Genomic DNA, 19468 nt, shown 5'->3' with positions numbered 1-19468 from the left:
AAACTTTACATTTAAAGTGTCAAATAATGTGTACAAAATTAAAAGTTTTCATTGTCGGAATCGATTTACATTAAAAGTTAAAATTAAGTTTTCAAAAAGATTTGTTTTAATAATCCTTTGTTGTGCTTTAAAGAAGTACACTTATGACTTATATTGACTAACATACTAAAATACATATAAAGTACTGTAGTGTGTTATTCAATATAAATATCAGTACAAATGTCTGTTGACAGTGCACTTTAATCATATTTCATATTTCATCATATTACAAAGCCAATAGAAGTAATTATGAAATTGTATATAAAGAAATTACATATAAAGTCCTAAATACCTGTAAGTGGGTCAAAAAGTAACAGCATTTAATTTATAGTTACATTTCATTTAAATGTAATTAAGCGTCAAAACAATTATTCAGTCTGCACTTAGTATATTCTTTTAAAATATAATGTTTCCGTGATAAGTCTTCTGTTTAAAAGTGTAAAAGATAAAGCTAAAGTGTACTTTTTTCAATAGGGTACTACACAAAAAATAAAATCTAAAAACTTTTTTTTCCCCCTCTCTTTTTTATTGGAAAACATTATATACTGGAATCACTGAATTATGGTTAATTTTAGTATTTCAACATTCTCAATTTCTGTTAATAATACTAATAATAAAAAAATCAAAATAAGCAACTCTTTCATATTTACAACAGAAATACAGAAAGAAAATGTTTTAGCCAATATTGGGGGCCTTTGAATCAAACAAGTTGAGAACCACTGGTATAAAAAGAGTTCAAAATGATTTTCAAATTCTCCATCCCAAGAAACAGATTATGATAGAACTCGACTGCATAAAAGTCATGACTCCAAAGATCTTAAAAGGGTCTTAAATTATGAACAAAGGTAATTGCCTGTAGAATTTCAAGCATACACATTCTCCAGCAAATGTTAATGATGCTCTCATCTGACTTTGTCTCATCTTTGATTTCTGTGTACATACCATTTACACCATTTACCATTTGCAGCCTCGGCTACTATTTAACTGAACCGTAAAGCTCAGCTTTTTTTTTTTTTGCCTTGACCTCAATTCCAGTATAATTTCCTGATGATATTTCATGTAAAGCCTGACTTAAGGGAATATAAAACATATAAAATTTTCAGCATCCGCAGCGGCTAATGTGAACTGTCACATGGACTGTCTGCCATTAAATATGACAGGCCCCTCTGTAGTGCTGCCACACAACCCAGCGAAATTCCATCTGCCATCACACTGCATTAGTGATGCCACATTACACCAGGTATGACATGAATATTTTACTACTCCAGGTGGGCATATTTGCTGCTTTTGCAGTTCACTGACTCAATGAACTATTATTTGGCAGACATCACCGTGGAGACCCTCAGTGCTTATAAGCACAAATATTTTTGTCTTTAAAATGTAGACAAACCCTTAAGAGTTTTACTAACTGAAAGCTGAAATGCAGTGCAATTTGCCCTTAAGTATAATCTGAATTAAAATTGCATGATGCAAATAAAGGCTTGTCACTGATAAAACATACACAGTAACTGGCATTATCAGGGAAATGTAGATGTGTGACAGGAAGATGAGTTAAACACATCAGCTTGGTCAAGTCAGCATCCTGTCTGGTGATTAAGCTTAAACAAAGAGCTGTTTCCCCGTCACCTCTGTCGTGTGCCGGCCAATCAGAGGCCAGTAAAGAGCAGTGTTTTATTAGCCTGCATCTGCTGTGCAGCTGCTCTCTTCCCATCAGGAGATTCTCTTTTTGGCAGGTGTCACCGGCCGCCAGATGCATCAACCACCTCCCAGAGACCTGTCGCATCATTAAGCCATCAGCACATCACTGCGGACAGAGAGAAAACAGGCCATGGCAGGGACTAATCCAGCTGCAAACCTGTCCAGATGAATAATACATTGGCCTATCAGACAAATGTTCAGCTAAGCAGGAGTGGACCACCGTGCCCTGCTTGAGAGGGTCCAGAGATTGACTTCCTCCCATCAGGGTTAGAAAGCAGAAAACACTCTTCTTTTGTGCTGAGCTTCAGCATGTTTGTACAGAGAGGGAGATTCTCATGGGTCGACTCCTCCTGTCTGTTTGAGCTGCGCAGAGTAGATTTTATCCTTCTCACTTGCAAGGCTGTTTTTCTCCTCTCTACATCTCCTCTCTTAGCTAGCTACAGATCTAAAGGCTATAGATACACTATATGGCAGTATCCGGTTGTAATTATGTTCCATTTTGATTCAAATGAGCATATTTCAGTTGTAATGTCCATTCTGCTTATTAAATAATTTTTCTCTTAGGTAATGCTATGCATACCTTTTACCTTATAAATAACACAAAATAATAATAATAATAATAATAATAATGTATATTTATGCAGTTCAAATGTTGTGTATTCAATAGATATAATAATAATAAAAAAATAATACAATAATACTGTTCATTGTTAGTTTATGTTAGCTCAGGTACATTAAATAATACATTAAATAACAAATGCTTTACATGTATGTTTAATCGCTGGTTCATGTTAAAGGATTTAGTTCACCCATAAATAAAAATTCTGTCATTAAAGGATTAGTTCACTTTCAAATGAAAATGACATTATGCTTTACTCACCCTTAAGCCATCCTAGGTGTATATGACTTTCTTCTTTCTGATAAACACAATCAGAGATATATTAATAAATATCCTGATGCATCCAAGCTTTATAATGGCAGTGAGTGTGGATGAACGAGTATGAAGAAAGTGCCTCCATACACATCCATCCATCATAAACATACTCCACACGGCTCCACGGGGTTAAAAAAGGCCTTCTGAAGTGAAGCGATGCATTTGTGTAAATAATAATAATAATAATAATAAAAAATCCATATTTAACAAGTAAAATATCTAGCTTCCGCCAGACCACTTTCCGTATACAAATTACAGAAAAAATGGAACTGGCATCGTGTCCGTTAAAGGTGCCCTCGAATGAAAAACTGAATTTATCTTGGCATAGTCAAATAACAAGAGTTCAGTACATGGAAATGATATACAGTGAGTCTCAAACTCCATTGTTTCCTCCTTCTTGTATAAATCTCATTTGTTTAAAAGACCTACGAAGATCAGGCGAATCTCAACATAACACCGGCTGTTACGTAACAGTCGGGGTGTATGCCCCAATATTTGCATATGCCAGCCCATGTTCCCAACATTATGAAAGGCATTAGACAAGGGCAGCCAGTAATGTCTGGATCTGCACAGGACAGGTGAATCAACAGACTAGGTAAGCAAGCAAGAACAATAGCGAAAAATGGCAGATGGAGCAATAATAACTGACATGATCCATGATATCATGATATTTTTAGTGATATTTGTAAATTGTCTTTCTAAATGTTTTGTTAGCATGTTGCTAATGTACTGTTAAATGTGGTTAAAGTTAACATCGTTTCTTACTGTATTCACGGAGACAAGAGTCGTCGCTATTTTCATTATTAAACACTTGCAGTCTGTATAATGCATAAACACAACTTCATTCTTTATAAATCTCTCCAACAGTGTAGCATTAGCCGTTAGCCACGGAGCACCATCAAATTCATTCAGAATCAAATGTAAACAATATAACAGTATACAATACTCACATAATCCGATGCATGCATGCCGCATGTATGACGAACACTTTATAAAGATCCATTTGAGGGTTATATTAGCTGTGTGAACTTTGTTTATGCACTGTTCAAGGCAAGCGTGAGCTCCGTGGGCGTGGAGCACGAGAATGAAAGGGCCAGTAGCCCTGAATCGGCTCATTTATAATGGCAGTTAAAAAAAATAATAAAAAAAAATCTATGGGGTATTTTGAGCTGAAACTTCACAGACACATTCAGGGGACACCTTAGACTTCAGAAGGTCCTTTATTAACCCCCTGGAGCCTTGTAGAATATGTTTATGATGGATGGATGTGGATGGAAGCACTTTCTTCAGCTTATACTTGTGACCCCTGTTCACTGCCATTATAAAGCTTAGATGCATCAGAAAATGTATTGATATGTCTCTGATTGTGTTCATCAGAAAGAAGGTGGTCATATACAGGATGTATACAGATGGCTTGAGGGTGAGTAAAGCTTGGGGTAGTTTTCATTTGAAAGTGAAATAATCCTTTGTGCGCAAAACAAAAAAAAAAAAATTATATTTTTATTCAACAATTTCTTCTCTCCCATGTCAGTATCCTACGCAGTTGATGTACTGAACGCAGTGCAGGCTTCCGTGTTTACATCCAAACGTCGGCTCAAGTATTCGCTAAAGCTGAACACGTGATCAGCACTGCGTTCACTACGTCAACTGCATAGGAGACTGACATGGGACAGAAGAAATTGTTGAAATAAGTCGTTATTTTTCTTTGGTTTTTGAGCATAAAATGTTTTCTCGTCACTTCATATAATTAAGGTTGAACCACTGTAGTCACGTGGAATATTTTAACGATGTCTTTAGTAACTATCTGGGCCTTGACAGTGGTAATTAAATTGCAGTCTATAGAAGAGTCAGAGAGCTCTTGAATTTCATCAAAAATATCTTAATTTGTGTTCCGAAGATGAACGAAGGTCTTACGGGTTTGGAACGACATGAGGGTGAGTCATTAATCACAGATTCATTTTTTTGTTTTTGGTGGAACTAGCCCTTTAACTAATGTAGATAACTAATGTCAACAAATTAAATATCACTGAAAAATGTCACCAATGTTTAAAAAGGCCATTCGTGTTGAATCGTACTGCAATGTTCTAGCTATATGTTATTGCATGAAGCTCTAAGAAAAACTCAGCAGAAAGAGATTTCTTGTTTTCATTTACAGTACACAACCACAGTCAAGTTTTTGTATGCCAAACTCAGTAAAAAAAATGTTTTTTATGAATCACACTTTGTGATGCAAATGCATTGTCATGGTGGAACAGAAAAGATATGACCCACTATATGTAAATTGTTTGTCTAAGCAGATTGCATTTCTGTATTGCTTGATTTTATATCCCTGCTGACAATGTATCTGAAATAGTACAGCCTATTAATTAAAAACGGATATCCGCATACTTTCGACCATGTAGCGAATAAAAAAAGACCTGACGAGAGACAGAAAACAAGAGAAATTTGCATTCATTACACAGCATCTTTAAAAACAAGAGGATTTACTGGGCTCTGCTCATGATTCAAATCTAATTAACAAAGTCACAGTCGAGTAATGCCAAAAGTCACCTCCGCTTTTATCATTACCATCATTTGCCGAAGGAATTAATTGAAAATACAATTAGCTGTACTTGTAAGTATACACAGTCATTTCTCAACGACAAAACCCAGTTTAAATCTCTTTAAAACTTGTGCAGACACGCTTCACCAGTGACCCACCTCTTCGCATGTGGAGTACGCCCTGTTAAGCATGACCTCGCTCTATGAGAAAAGAAACACAATCTGTTTAATGAAAACGGACATCAAAGCTCAGAGCAGCTGGGAACAAGTATAAGACTTCAGATCAAATGCCTGTACGTGGAGAGGATATTTCTAAGAGGTGCACATTAGTATTTAAGGATGGAAAAAAAAAAAAAAATGTCATGTACTGCAGGTTTGTTCCTATTCATAGAAATCAGGCTTTTTTTTTAAAATGTATATATGTGACATGTAAGGATCTAATTCAAGTACAAAGTGTGTCTTTTTGTATTCAGTTGTGGTTCCACACGTTTCTTTCCCCCTATATTATGCAGTCTGAGTAAAGTGGATCAAATGCTCCTTTAGTCATTGAAGAACTGCAGGGTCCCTTCCTGAATATTATGCTTAAACAAAACCCTTCCTTTTAAACTTAATGGTGCAGAATCGGCTGCAAAAAGGAGATACTTGCATGACCATAAAAGAAATGTCACATTTGCACATAGTGGCCATTAGAATTACCAATGGCTTTGTTGTGGTGGGGTGGCAGAGTGCACAAACTGGCCCTGTATCCTTGTGCAATGATTTGTCATGTCAGACGGTAATAAATGGGCCCATCTCGGTAGAACGGCACGTTCATCAGTCTCAGTGCCGGGGCAAACGGCGCTCTAGTCCAGCCTGTCTGCTTCAAACTGCTACGCACCATGGCTCGCAATACCTCAGTGTTACACTCACCAGCTGCCCCGAAGTTCACATTACAACGTGTTACAGAAAGACATTTGTCTGCGTTCTGCAGGGTCACGTGGTCTCTTGATGCTCACTGTTCTTCTGTGGCAGATGGAATTAGATTCAAGGCTCTGATTCGTGTGCAACGCAGCTAATGGAATTGCCTGATATAGTGTCCACCTATTCTAGTCCTGTTCTGCTCTGCTACATTTGGTTGGTTGCAAAGCCCTGAGTCTAGAAGAGCCACTCTGGTCGGTCTTGGTCTGTGAGTTTCCCTATTTTTGTCTCCAAATGCTGGAACAAAGTGCTTACCACTGTCACAACAGCCAAAGGACACTGGACTGAACTCTGCTATGACAACCATGCTGCAACTACAACACAAGGCCATCTGACATCTTTTCTTTTAAATGAGCATTTTTTAGCAGGCTCCTATGATTAGGTTCAGTAATTTCACTTTAATGGCAATGAAAAGGTTATTAGTCAGTTATTGAAATGCCTTTTTTCAAAAATGTCACTTTAGTCAATTCATTGGTATTTAACAAATGTGACTGTCTTTTGCTGCAAAACCAGCTCCATGAGTCCATGAGTGTTTTTTTTGTTTTTTTGCAAAAACCTCTAAGTCCAATTCTTCTAAGGACAACAAGGCATAAAATGTCAGTTTCTGTCAGTTTTACAGCGGCAAAAGGAACACTGTTGTGTTTACTTGCTACATGTGAAATCCTGTCATTGCCACTGTAACGATGGACAAAACATGATAAAAACTTGCAGCTCGGCAATTGAAAGCCAGCTCATATGCACATTCTTCTTGAAATCATATGATTCGATTCACGTCTTCTGATTGGTTCTGCTGTGGAGTTAGAACGAACTGGTATTTCTGAATGGGATGATGCTGAGATTTAGCAGATTTGAAGCAAAATTATTTGCTGAACATATAGTATATGCGGAGAGCATTCGCTCAATATCATTATCTCATTTTTGAGGAGGTGGTGTTTAGTGGCTTTTGCATCTGAACTCTTCATATATATTCAGTAAGAATGAATTAACCCTCTATGGTATGCAATATGATATCAATGAGGATTATTTGTGTTGTTTTTTCTGCTTAAAATTGGACACTTTAACAATATCAATAAACATTTTAATAAATTTTTAATTTATTTGTTTTTTATAAGTGTGTTGCCTCGAGGCAACATTGTACCACAATGGAAAAATTGAAATATTTGGCTTTTTCATGTAGAAAAAAGAAATATATTTATTGAAAACATCAATTTATTTAACTGGACACTTGAACAAACACATTTATCCAGTTTTTAATGTATTAAAAGTTTCATATTTAATAAAAAGTAACATTTTATATCCAGCTGTTGCCCTCAGGCAACATTGTACCATAGTGGAACACAAGTATTAACAAAGCATCATATTATTATGTTATTATATCAAGTTATCATATTCATCTTCATCCTCATCTCCATCTTCTCTCTCACCCTCACTCTTTCCTTGATGGATTGTCACTATGATTTCATCTTCCTCATCACAGTATGACCCCTCATCATCACCTTCATCAACTGGCAGTGCTAGCTGTGTTTTATACCTTTTTGAAGTGCAATAGAAAATGTGCAGATCATAATATATGCAGATATAGTATGTGAATTACTATATAAGTGCATTACAAAATCATGTGAACATGCAAATATATTTAGATAATTCTAACACTTTTCCTTACAAATATAATACATTTGTATTCAAACCTATTATGCCCGTATGACCTTATGCAATTCCATTATGGTACAATGTTGCCTTGAGGCAACACACAGTTTTTTGTTATTTTCTCTAAACATTTGATTATACAGTATATAATGTAAAGTTCTTGAAAATACTTCTTTACTTGCCAGTGAAGGTGACTCGTATTTTTTGTGGGTGACTAAATGGATACAAACAAGTGAAAAAAGCACTTTTCATTTGAGAAAATATGGAGCCATGTGACATGTGCTGAAACAGGACACAAAATGGACCCCTGTCGGTCATGTTTTGGTCTTTTTTGCACTTTTATTGATTAGTATTTGAGTTATTCTGTCCTGAGATATTTTTGATCAATCTGTTGATGCCTTATTTTATTAAAAACAAACTAAAATAGACCATGTTGCCTGGAGGCAACACCGTACCATAGATCAAAACTGACAGTAAATACATTTATAATGTTAAAAAAAAGATTTATGTCCAAATAAATTCTGTTTTGAACCTTCTCTTTATCAAAGAACCTTGAAAAAAGTCACAGATTCCACAAAAATATTAAGTAGTACAATTGTTTATATATAATATTACGACTCAATTTGGGTTAAACTTGGGTTAAAAAGTGGTTAACACAGTCAATGCCATATATTTACTTATTGATTAGTGACCTAGAAATAGTGAAGAAATGTAAATATATTAAGAAACTTCATCATAATTGAACAAAATTATATATTTTTTTATTTCATTTTAAATGTAACTTTTCAAAAGTGGTCTCTGACTTTTGTATCTCACTATATAGTATAGATAGATAGACAGACAGACAGATAGAAAGTCCACCTGATATGCTAAGAAGACTAAAAATGCTGATTACGGAGATGATTGTGCTTTTAAACTCTTGTTAATTGCAGTAGCTCGTGGTTATGTATAATAGATATCATTCGAGCTACAGCCATGGCTCTCTGCTTCGCTGTTTTCTATTATTCATTGGCAATATGCATCACAGCCACACAGATCGCTTAACAACTGTGTGTAAATACACATTGGCAACTGATATATGATGCAATATTTACAAAGAGATATTCAAAGCTAACATTTCATCAACAGAAAAAACACACGGAGAAAAAAAAAAAAAAAGAAACAAGAAAAACATCAATTGCTATGTGCTCTAATGCCATTACTGTAGCGCTATTGTGAGTGAGACTCTTATGGGGTGCTGCATTATTCACTCTGCCAGACTGGCATTAGCAGCTAGGCTGAATTCACCACAGCATGGGACTGTGCTCTTTGTAATTAGCTGATCATTACACAATCAGAGCCATTCAGGACAACTCCTAATCAGCTTGGAGACATGAGGCTGATTGTGCTCAAATAGTAATAATAATAGCTGCCGTTTTTCAAATACACCACCAAAATTGTGCCGGTGGCATCGTCGCATATTCATTTACGACAAAATAAATAACCTTGCTGGCCACAGCTGCATTCAGCCAAGCTAAGTCTTTTTTTTCTTCTTCACAGCAATATTCAATTTGCAAGTTTCTTTCAGGCCTCGGCGTGTGCGAGGCAGTTTATTTCCCAGCTCGATTTCAGTTGACTATGCCAAGTAAAAACAGGAGCCAATAACCACCACACACAATGGTCTCTGGCTTCTCCTCCTCTACTGTCCTGACTGCAAGTTCAGTCATTACATTTGAACAACATCCATCACAGCTGCTTTTACACTCCCACGTGATGGCGGTCGCTCCTCTACAGAGACGTTACTCTATTTCTCGAGGACAATAATGGCTTTGTATTGAGCAGCAGCACAATTGCCCTAAATGGAGAATAATTTCCACCCATTTCTCAGCTGAGCAAGGCGGCACGACGAATGACATGAGAAATTCTTTTGTGTTTGGTGCTGGATGCTCTTTTGATACCTCTGCTTTAAAACGAGGGCGAAATCGATAGCCGACAGCGATATGATAATTGCACGGGCTCCCCTCCAGTTGACCGCTCTTGCAGATAACCCTTTCTAATTCTGTGAAAGAAAAGCAATGAATCTTGTTAGGGGGTCTCTCTAAAGCAAGCTGATAAAAAGTCATCATGCTGGGACAGTTGTGGGTTGGTTATCGGCCTGTTAGATCTCTATGACTTCTCTTATCACTTCAGCGCTGGTCATTAGAAATGTAGAGTCAACTTGACTTATAATTGAAGCTTAGCACCTTTATAAATGCTTACATACTGGAAATGCTTTGCAAAACTTTCCTTAAGTTCACCTGAAATCTTAAGCCTTTCATTCACATGCCTTTCAGAAACAAGCATGGTGACACAATTAATTAATCCTGAAAGGCTGTACACAATAGATTGCTGTTACGGAGGGCTGTAAGTGTGAGGGGCGAGAACATTATCAGTAATCTCCAACAAAAGACCTCTAGTGCTCACATAATGATGGAGAAATGGCACTAGTCGCTGCATTAGATTCCACTCATGCACACAGAATGGTGGTTGCCAGAGGTAGAGCTTTGGTAATGAAGCAAATAATAAAGCCAATGTTCCGGTAATGATTGATTAATGGCTACACCTTTTAAAAAGAGTAGCTGCTGATTTCAATAATAGGAGTACTGATGCATGCTCCTGAATATTTCACAACCTCCCACAGCCAAGGAAATGAACTACCTGAGAAGACTGATTGAACAGTGTGGGGCGTAGATGTATCTCATTATAAAAAGGCTGTGGCTGTCAAAAAGCCAGGCTGATTTTGGTGGGAAAAGAGAGCGAAAAGTTCATTATTTAATGTACTGCTACCCACAATTCTGTGCTCAGTGTGTCCAATGATAGTTCTAAGCCTTAAAATGAGCAAGGTGTGGGCTGACCCAAAAATACAGCAGAAATATTTGAAGTTTGTTTATTTGAAAGAAGCGTTATTGCTTTGCCCACTCAAGCGGTGTTATGACCAATTCTGCCATGACCTCTACTGATTCAATGCCCTTCATTAACTTTCATAAAAAGAGGTTAGATTTCATCCAAATCAAATTTCACCAGTGCTCTCAGGCCACTGAAGTCAGTGCCTACCCGTAGTATAACATATGTTATTTTTGGATGCTGGTTTGGAGTGTGATATTGCTTTTACGGGACAGTGTATTAAATAAGAAGTGCAGCACACAGTTTTAGGCAATATTGTCAGTTACTTTTATTTCGCCAACAAAAATAGTTCCAAACAGAGTCACAGCAGAACCGTTGCGTGCCTCCAGTTGTGGCATTCCTGAATAAGATCGTATTGGCCCCACTTTTTATTTTTATTATAAATGTATTTAACTACTATGTACTAATTTAAATTATTAATTGGATACAATGCACTTATTGTGAACATATGTTTTTACATCATACTTATATTTTAAAAAAAATACCTGCATATAATTACATCTGTAACTAATTTCTGTGCTTAAATCTATAATTACGCTGCTGACCTAACCAAAACACGAAACCTGTCTCTAACCTTATATTTCATAGAACATGAACACAATAATTATATTGTTCCAAACATGTTTACGTGCAAGTACATAGTAGTTAAAAACACCAGATAAAAAGTATTTTTTAACAAATCAGCTGTGAATGATTCAATGACTCTCATAAAAGCATATATTTGTTTGAATCCTGAATGAAACAGTGTGTTTAAACAAATCAGCTTTGATTCACATATTCACATGACTCACATATAAAGACACTCACTTGTTTTGTTCCTGAATTAATCAGTGTTTTTGCATGAATTAACTTAGTGAATGAATGACTCACTCATAAAGACAGTTATTTGTTTCATTCCTACTGGTGTAACAATATAACCTGCAGAAAGAGTCACTGAAAGAGCCCCACAACTAATGCATGAGACTGACAGTCTCTCTCGAATGTAAAAATAAGACAAGAGCAGCCATACAAACATTGAAAAGCCCTCGAGCTTTCAGATTGTATACTAGGAACGCCATTCAGCCAATCAAACTAGAAGACAGGGACTAACTATTAAAGGGTCATGAAACCTAAACCAAATTTTCTGAGATTTTAATGGAGTTATGTGTGTTGAACATCATATAAGTCAATGTTATTATCCGTTAGTTTTGATTGTATGAGAAAACTAGTTAATTTTAAACCTTTTTTCACTACTTCTGGATTTAAATTCATCTTTATGGATGTGACGTTTTCTTGTACTATAGTACAGCGATGACTCATCAGTGTCTCATAATTATTCATGAGACAGCGTGTCCTTATCCTATGAGAAGACACTTTGCTTAATTATTCATGACAGCACGCGTTGTTTTCAAACAGTGAAATTGCATACAGTATAGTGAGAGATGCATTAATGGATCAAAAACAAGTGTTTGTTTTGCTTTGTAAGAGTTTATGCGTCGCATAAGTTCTCTTCAACAGATCCTGAGTCTTCGACACAAACACGATTCATCCACACTGAGTGTAACTGGTCTTTACAGCCTTTTAACCGATCAAATGGCTTATAAAAGCACCACAAAATAAGCCTCAAACGTTGTCAAAGATGCACCAGTTCATAAATATTTTCAATGCAGAGAACAAATGCGAATAGCAGTGCATTTATTTGCGCATTAAATTATAGCTTTCACAGGATACGTATGTATTTGTGTAATTTATGGTGAGCTTACAAAACCATGTGTATATTGTGTTCCATGTAATGGTACATTGCAGTGTGCATTTGTGGGAAGTTTTTATGCTTTGAACTCAATGAGAGCGAAATAAAAGTTCCTGTCTCAGTGCTGAAGGAGTATGATACTGAATGCACAAACAATAACTTGTCTAATGTGTTCGATTTTATCTTACATAATAATAGTAAAAAAAAAAAATGTCAAGATCAAATAGCATTTTTAGAATGACAGTCATTTTGAAGTGTCAGAAAACTCAGGTCAGGTAGAAACAGTTCCTTTAAGGGATAGTTCATCCAATAAAATAACTCGCAAAAACAAATTAGTATAATTTAAACTAATTTAACTTAAAATTAACGATTATATTATGATATATTATGATGGTATATTATTATATTATGATATATAGTAATAATAGTAATTAGTAATATATTACTAGTATAGTAAAGTAGTAATAACTACAGTTAAATACAGTTCAGTACACAAGTCACATTAAGTTTTGGGTGAACTATTTATTTCATTTCTTTCAAAACTGCATTTTTTAAAAACTTTTTACAGTGTTGCTTGAAATGTAGTTCACTCCATGCAGTAGATACCATGTCTAAAGGCAGAGGATGACAGAGCTCATCAGTGGTATAAGAGCCTAAGGAACAGGAAGACAGATCCTTAGTGGTGAAGTGTCAAAGTGGGAACGAGAGATTATAGACTACTTTCTCAGCAGGGACTAGTTCTAAGCATCATATTTTTAAGCAGAAAAGTCTCTGAAGTAGCTACAAGACCAATTATTGCAGACTGAGTGCAGTGCATTGTAAATGAAGAGCATAATATCTGTTAGGGAAGATATCAAACAATACAATCTGCTACTTACAGTAACGTCTGCATTGTGCAAACTGGGGATTGTTGATGCTGATGACTTTGATCTCAATGTATTTGATGGGCACTGTGAAGCTTAAAAAAATTATGTTTTTGCATTTAAATGCTAACTCCCGTTGAACATCTGCCACTGACAATGGTGTTATTAACTTTATTAACACTTGTGAAAGACCCTCAATACCCTCTCCCTGCACTGGCTGTGTTGGCACAAGATGGATGGACGCAGCTTTCCAAGCAATATCTGCCAGAGTCTGTGAGCCTGATGAGGGCACAAACTTTGATGAGAAGGTCAGCCACTTATGACTATCGACAGCCTCCATGAGGCAGCCAACGAGAGGATTGATTCTTGCTTTAAACTTTCACGCCGTGGGGGAGTGGCAGTGACAAAGAGTACATCACTGTCTCTTTTGCCCGCTCCAATCAATCGCATCTACAGCCACTCCAGAGAGATTTTGCCATTTCCCTCAAGGCAGAAGCCTCGCCAAGACAGCAAAATGTCCAAGGGCATCCGGGCAGGTCTTATCATCTAGGCACATCACACTGAGGCTCAGGCAGTGGACCATTAACACCCAGAGGACCAGCCTACTGATCACCCACTGAAACGACTGGAGACTGTACTGCTGCTAATGGGTGGCAAAGACTTGTACAATACATGAATCAGAGACACTGGGGAAACAGCAGTTTTCTTGTGAAATATGCACAAGCAATGATTTTGTGGCAATAGCGATTAGAAGCGGATGCTCAGGAAGTGTTCATTTAACAAGCGCCCCTGGATAAGAAAAGTCAGCATAATCTTTAAAGCAAGGGAACACATTTATTCTACGGGTCAATCTCATTAGGGGCAAACTTTGCACTTTTTTAGTCCGAGCAATTAGTCTAGCCAAATAATGCGATGGAATTGCTTTGATTGGGCTTAAGAACATTGATCCCTGAGGCTGATCTTGAGCCCAACCAGCTTAGGGTACATTAGTTGCCTCCTGTGCAGCAAAAGCTATTAGACAATGGATTTTCTCTTCACCTTGATTCATTTATTGCTTAGATAATCCCTGTATTTTGGGGTGATTTACCCCACCACTTGCTAGTCGCAATGGCTTTTAGCTAATAGCTAACAAATGCAATTAAATAGCGACTTAAGTAGTCCCTACTGGAGAAACAAATCACATAAGTAGTGCCTCAAATGATGTACTATACACTCTGCACTACTCTACACCACATTGTCATGTAGTATATGAATTTTTGAAGGGAGGTATAATCTTACATTGAACACTAACGCTATTTTTTACTACATAGAAACATTTGTTGCCTTTCAGTTAATTAAAATGACATTTTAAATGCTTTTCTTCTCTTCTTTTTTGAGAGAAATTAATACTTTTATTCAGCAAGGATGCATTAAACTGATCAAAAGTAACATTACAGCATTTATAACATTACAAAATATTTACATTACAAAAAAATATTGTTCTTTTTAACTTTCTATTCACTAAAGAACACTGCAAAAGAATCAGCACATTAGAATGATTTCTGAAGGATCATGTGACACTGAAGACTGAAGTAATGGCTGCTGGAAGAAAAAAAATGCTACAGTATATACATATAAGCTTTTCAGTTGAGGGAAATTATGTTTTCACCGTGTCCACTTGCCAGTTTTGACCACTTGCCTGAGTCCTAATTTGAGAAAATAGCCAAACTGACCTTTTACATACTGTAGTACATGTTAAACAAATATTAAACAATTTTGTCAAAGCATTCAACTTTTGAATAATGCTGCCTTCTCCACAGACTGAGTAGCTGCCACATCCGCTATTTTAACAATTTTCTGTCAGTCACCATTGCTGCTTGATAATAGGGGACTATCGACAATCTCCATGATGTGGCCAAAGAGAGGATTGATTCTTGCTCTAAACTTTCACACTGAGCCAGACTGGCAGTGAAAAAGAGTACATCACTGTCTCTTTTGCCTGCTCCAATCAGTCATATCTACAGTGACTCCAGAGAGATTCTGCCATTTCGCCCTCCACAGAAGCCTAGCCAAGTCATCACCAAGGGCATCCGGACAAGTCTTATCTCTTCTTCTTGTGGTCACCTGACCTGTCTTCGCATTAATCAGTAGACCACCAACACTCAGAGTACCAGCCTTATCACCCACTGAGAAGTTTCAGCAGTCACTGCGTCTGCCATCTTGACAATTTTTGGTAAAGCCACCAGTTTTATCACGGCCAGACAAAACTTCCATTCCGTTATAAAAGGTGCATGAGTGCATAAAATGAACAAGTAGGCTACTTCATCTGGATACAGTCTTATTGCATTGCTCATTGTGAACACACTTACTTGCACTCCTTACAGGCCCGTCGCCAAGGGGGAGCATTGGGGAGCAGTGCCCCCCCCCAGATGACACAACGTGCCCCCCTAATCATATGGTCATTCAGCAAACTTACGATTGAGAGCAAAATCCTTATTTCTGTGGATTCGGTCATTAATGTATTCAATAACCAAATGTCTTCAACAGCATTTAGCTCACAGGAACACTAATCAATGGTAACTTTAACCCTTTAAGACCTGAAGGCTTTTTTAGAGGTTTTTTTTTTTCTTTTTCTGAGCGACAAACACAAAAGTAAAGACTCATAACTCATGTAGCAAGGAGAGTCAAAAGGTAGGTATCATTTGATAGAACACTTTTTAAATTTTAAGAAAATATAAATCACATTACATTTGGACATTTTTATGCTGAGAAACAGCTGATAAAAGACAAAAAATATTTACAATTTTTTTAAATAATTTTTCTTTTTTTTTATTATTTTACATGGAATAACTCAGGAACGCAATAAGATCAGATAAAAAATATTTTTTGGTGATGCTCTCCTACATGTGAGCTGCATTTGGTTCAAATTACGTAGTGATAGCATAAAGTTTAGTTTAATAACTTGTTATTCATTTTTTCCGCAACCAGGTGGCGCCAACGGGTGGTAAACTCCGGTTTAGAGGCACTTCTCAGCAGTTGTTAGGAGTTTTTCAAAATGGTTAGATGCAATAAAAAGATGAAATTCTAAGCTTTAAAATGATATCTATTTTGTGTTATTCCACTTTGGAAAACGAACATGGATGGGTACGGGAACACTGGATACACACTGCATCCCAGAAAGATAAGAGACCTGTTTTTAGCCAAGTATGTTAAATCATTCCGTGACTAATATATCGTGATCATCACAATATATTATGTTGATTGTATGTCCATTCTAATCGTGAGAATCTGCTTTAAATATTGTTGTGCCATTTTCTATGATCTGTGCATTTTTCATGAAGTTATGAGCACATGCAATATACATATTTGTATTCAGTTAGCGGCTGTGCTATTTTTGTTGTAAACGCATATTACTCAGACTCATTAGAGGGTGAAAACAATGCAACAGAAGCATGTTGGAGGCTTGATATGAAAGTTTAAAATCCCTGGTTTTGTATGCAAAAAGAATTTTTGTGCTACCTACAGTATATGGATTCAATTTTTATTGGCTCTTAAATAGAGACACGCAAATGGGAGCGCCAACGCTCCATCCGGTCTTAAAGGGTTAAACAACACATTATCTTCAGAAATATGAATCAGAAATTAGGTGGAGTGACTGGGCGAGGTTTACCTTCCCCTAACCACGGACTTGAAACTAGTGTGAAATTTTCTCACTCAAACCACTGCCTACCTGCTACTGCTTTTGATTGCTTTTAGAGGGAAAATCTGCACATAAACTATTGTTCTAGGATCAGTTTTCATCGTAATATTAGCATACTTGCGAAACATAGTTGGCAAACGACCCAGTGCGTATCTGTGTTTGTGCTCTGAATAATGACAAGGCTTATGTGTTTTTGCAGCGTTGAGCAATGTAGCCAATCACAAAAAAATCTGTTGATTTCTTGAACGCAATGACCAATCAGAAGTTAGCACTGAACAAATACTCTGCCGTTTTAAGTGGCGAGTGGATTCTTAAGGCCTGTACACACCGGGACAAATATTGCGCGCAATTATCACCGACGTTTAACGGCTCGTAACTAAACAAAGGCCGTCAATGTGAGTGTGCACACCAACGTGAAAAACGCCAGGTGTAAAAGCGTCATTTAAAAAAAAAACGCCTCGGGTTAGTTTTGTTTAGTTTGACGCGCCGCGTTAAAAACTGGCCAAATATGCTGGCAAATATCCCCTCATTATAACAAACAATTATGTAAATAAGAGATTCATAGTACAGTCAGTTTAATTTATTGTTACAAAACTTATTGAGATCGCAATGAAAAAAGATGAGTGAAATTTTTTGAGATTATAAAGGGAGCACTCTTTGCACGCTTTCTGTCATGCCAAATCCCGCGTACATAAACTGTTCAAATTAAAGGATTAGTTCACTTTCAAATAAAATTTTCCTGATAATTTACTCACCCCCATGTCATCCAAGATGTCCATGTCCTTCTTTCTTCAGTCAAAAAAAAATTAAGGTTTTCAATGAAAACATTCCAGGATTATTCTCCTTACAATGGACTTCAATGTCCTCCAAACAGTTGAAGGTCAAAATTACAGTTTCAGTGCAGCTTCAAAGGCTTTAAACGATACCAGACGAGGAATAAGGGTCTCATCTAGTGAAACGATCGTCCATTTTCGAAAAAAAATGTAAATGTATATGCTTTATAAAAACAAATGATCGCCTTTCAAGTGCTTCCACCAAAACCGCACTTTCGTATTCTTCAAAAAGCTTACGCTGTCCTACGCCTTCCCTATTCTACTTATGGACTGAACGCAGCGCCAGTTACATTTTTTCCGTAAGTAGAATAGGGAAGGCATAGGAAGTACAGCGTAAGCTTTTTGAAGAATACAAAAGTGTAGTTTTGGTGGAAGCACTTGGAAGGCGATTTGTTTATATAAAGCATATACATTTACATTTTTTTTTTTGAAAACGACCGATTGTTTCACTAGATTAGACCCTTATTCCTCGTCTGGTATTGTTTAAAGCCCTTTAAAGCTGCACTGAAACTGTAATTTTGACCTTCAACCGTTTGGAGGCCATTGAAGTCCACTATGAGGAGAAAAATCCTGGAATGTTTTCATCAAAAACCTTAATTTCTTTTCGACTGAAGAAAGAAGGACATGGACATCTTGGATGACATGGGGGTGAGTAAATTATCAGGACAATTTTATTGAAAGTGAACTAATCCTTTAACAGTGGTTTGTGAACGTAGAGGCTTTATTAACAAATAATAAAGCATCGACAGCCCTGACTCCTTATACAACAAAAATGGCATTAAATAGTACAGAAGAATGTCAAATGGGACAGACCTCTACACAAACTGTACTTTTTTTCTTTTTTTCAAATCAAATAATCTGACGGTTGAATACACACCTAAATTACCTGCATATTTTTAAAAAAAATCACCTGCACTTTGTGCTGTTTTTGGAGCAAAGCATGCTGGGTGTACTCACTAAAGCATTGACAGATCTGAGATAAGAGCTCTCTCTCTCTTTAAGTAACATCCCAAGTTGCTTCGTGAAGTGGTTCATGGCGTGCATGTCTCTGCTCTCAAAAAGAGGTGAGGTGATTGTAATAATTATGCTGTCTTAGCAGAAGACTCTAAGAGGCTTGGCTAGCAAAGTGCCCAGTACCCCACTGTCTGCTTCTCAAATAGTATGTCAGAAAAGGGTGCCGTATGAACAGCTTGTTACTGCAAAGATTTTATCATTCGGCTCTTTACATTACATTGTGGAGGAGCTCAAGGACATTCTCTTGGAGGGGAACACATTTGGCTTGCAGGAGTTGTTGCTTGTCATTCGCAAAACACAAAGCATAGTAATCATTCACTGTCAAGGTGTGCCAGCAAAAACTGTGAGTCTGTGTTTGTCTCCGTGTCTGTACGTGTTTATGTGTGTGTGTGCATGCATGTGTGTCCAGGAGTAGCAAGACAATCTTCATGCCATACTAATTGTGTCAGCTGTAGCTTTTGAAAGGGCACATGGAGGCTGGTCAGTAATTACCACAAATTCAGCTTCTAGCAGGTAAAAACACAAATTAGAGGCTATTGAAGTTAAGGTTGAGTTCTGTTAGTTACGTGTGATTTTTCACACTTCCAACACTGTACTCAGAGAAGGTGGACC

The 19468-nt window shown here is 36.9% G+C and overlaps 1 protein-coding gene across 1 annotated transcript in view; it reads right to left on the bottom strand.

The window, feature by feature from the left end:
* galntl6 (polypeptide N-acetylgalactosaminyltransferase like 6) overlaps positions 1 to 19468 on the bottom strand; it is a 261879-nt gene that overhangs the window by 146733 nt on the left and 95678 nt on the right. The window lies entirely within an intron of this gene.

The sequence above is a fragment of the Megalobrama amblycephala genome, linkage group LG7, assembly GCF_018812025.1.
Source record: "Megalobrama amblycephala isolate DHTTF-2021 linkage group LG7, ASM1881202v1, whole genome shotgun sequence".
NCBI classification, from domain to species: Eukaryota; Metazoa; Chordata; class Actinopteri; order Cypriniformes; family Xenocyprididae; genus Megalobrama; species Megalobrama amblycephala.
Note: the sequence above shows the minus strand (reverse complement) of the source record. Positions and strands in the feature narration are given on the sequence as shown.